The sequence below is a fragment of the Triticum urartu genome, chromosome 1A (genome assembly GCF_056163025.1).
Source record: "Triticum urartu cultivar PI428250 chromosome 1A, HENAU_Tu73, whole genome shotgun sequence".
In the NCBI taxonomy this organism is placed as follows: domain Eukaryota; kingdom Viridiplantae; phylum Streptophyta; class Magnoliopsida; order Poales; family Poaceae; genus Triticum; species Triticum urartu.
Genome location: NC_141873.1, coordinates 352,332,764 through 352,335,338, shown reverse-complemented (window position 1 = coordinate 352,335,338; position 2,575 = coordinate 352,332,764).

Sequence of the window (2,575 nt, the reverse complement as noted above, 5' to 3'; positions counted from 1 at the left end):
TGTAGAGCTTGCCGCGACAAATTTTAGTCATCCGGTCCACAACGTATCCCTTGATCCCTTCGAAGCTGCCCTTCAAGAACTCGAAACCATCATGCAATAGCCTCACGGTGGGTGCCAACTATTGTGGTTTTGTCATGGCAGATGTCCTCGTGAAAGGACTTAGTCGTGGAGCCATCGCTACGGGTTAGCTTAAAGGGGTTTAAAGCGGACAAAGGACGCAAGAGTTTATACTGGTTCGGCCCCTTACGATGAAGGTAAAAGCCTACTCCAGTTGTGATGGCATTGCTAGGGTTTCGTTGACCAAGGAGCAAATCCGATATGCCTGGTTCTCGAGTTATTGTATGTTGTCATTTAACCACCGTCGGGTCGTCCCTTTATATTCATAGGTCGATGCCCGCCGGTTTACAGAGTCCTGAGGTCGGATCATAAACATCTCCGGCTCGGTCTCTACTCCTAACTTATCACACAAGTTTACATCTATATCAGTTTATGTCTACAAGCCTTAACTCGCCTTTGGGCCTTGTGCCTTCATGAAGCGCCATCATTCATGTCTTCATGGGCTTCAGATAAGATAATCATCACGAGGATAACCCGGCCTCTCCTGGCCGGTTTACGTCTAGTAGTAATATCCCCAACACTCTGGCTGTGGGGCGGGGCTATGGATCCCCTCGGTAACCTTCCGCCATTCCTGTTACAAATAGATGGGTTAATGTCCATTAAATGTGACTTGGGGAGAGGATTGAGTAAAGTGGTGGGATAAGAGCTCACCCAGCTTGGAGGACTGTACATGGAAAATCCATCCCGACGTTTAAGATGATTGAACTCCTCTTTCTCCCCTTTGTACAGTTCGGCCAATATTTTGACCAAAGTGGCGGGGGTGTCCAGTCCCTTCTGACCGCAGCGTGAGGCGTCATCTGCCCCCATTATAGTGACACATGGGAAGCCCTCCGTATTGGAGTGGCTGGACCCCCCGCACTATGGAAGTCGCCATCACCTCGATTCACTGGTGCACTTCGGTCCTAAACAAACGGTTTTTTACCCTTTTCCGCGACGACATTTGGAATCGTTGCCAAGTGAGTGTGGGCGATAGGGGGGACCCTTCCCACATGACCCAGAAACCGTCGGGGATATGCCCTCCTGGCACACACGTTAGGCAAAATGAGGTCGTGTGCGACTGGCGAGCACTCAAATATGGAAATAGGTACAATAGAGCTAAAATTACAATTATATAGCGAAATTGTTTCCAGTCGTAAGTACATCCCACACAGTCAGTGCCGCTAAACGTTTTTGTTCGTATGCACAACCCACACAGTCGCTCCAAGGAAAATGTTTCCATTCACAGGTACATCACACACAATATTTGCCGTTAAATCGTTTGCGTTATTGAATGTAGCACACACGGTCCGTAGAAAAAACTATGTGGCAAAGGCTATCCATGACACACAGTTTTTATGTGGTAAACGTTTGCGCAAGCTGGCCTAACGCAAACAGTTTTCAAGAGAAAGTCATGTGTGATTGTTCATTGATCCAACACGGTTTATTCCTAGAAACTGGGTGCATTGCCTGAGGTCATCACCCACGGTATTTTTGTTGGAAATATGCCCTAGAGGCAATAATAAATTGATTATTATTATATTTCCTTGTTCCTGATAATCGTTTATTATCCATGCTAGAATTGTATTGATAGGAAACTCAGATACATGTGTGGATACATAGACAACACCATGTCCCTAGTAAGCCTCTAGTTGACTAGCTCGTTGATAAATAGATGGTTACGGTTTCCTGACCATGGACATTGGATGTCGTTGATGACGGGATCACATCATGTGGAGAATGATGTGATGGACAAGACCCAATCCTAAGCGTAGCACAAGATCGTGTAGTTCGCATGCTAAAGCTTTTTCTAATGTCAAGTATCATTTCCTTAGACCATGAGATTGTGCAACTCCCGGATACCGTAGGAATACTTTGGGTGTGCCAAACATCACAACGTAACTGGGTGGCTATAAAGGTACACTACAGGTATCTCCGAAAGTGTCTGTTGTGTTGGCACGAATCGAGACTGGGATTTGTCACTCCATGTAAACGGAGAGGTATCTCTGGGCCCACTCGGTAGGACATCATCATAATGTGCACAATGTGACCAAGGAGTTGATCACGGGATGATGTGTTACGGAACGAGTAAAAGAGACTTGCCGGTAACGAGATTGAACAAGGTATCGGGATACCGACGTTCGAATCTCGGGAAAGTACAATACCGCTAGACAAAGGGAATTGTATACGGGATTGATCGAATCCTCGACATCGTGGTTCATCCGATGAGATCATCGTGGAACATGTGGGAACCAACATGGGTATCCAGATCCCGCTGTTGGTTATTGACCGGAGAACGTCTCGGTCATGTCTGCATGGTTCCCGAACCCGTAGGGTCTACACACTTAAGGTTCGATGACGCTAGGGTTATAAAGGAAGTTTGTATGTGGTTACCGAATGTTGTTCGGAGTCCCGGATGAGATCCCGGACGTCACGAGGAGTTCCGGAATGGTCCGGAGGTAAAGATTTATATATGGGAAGT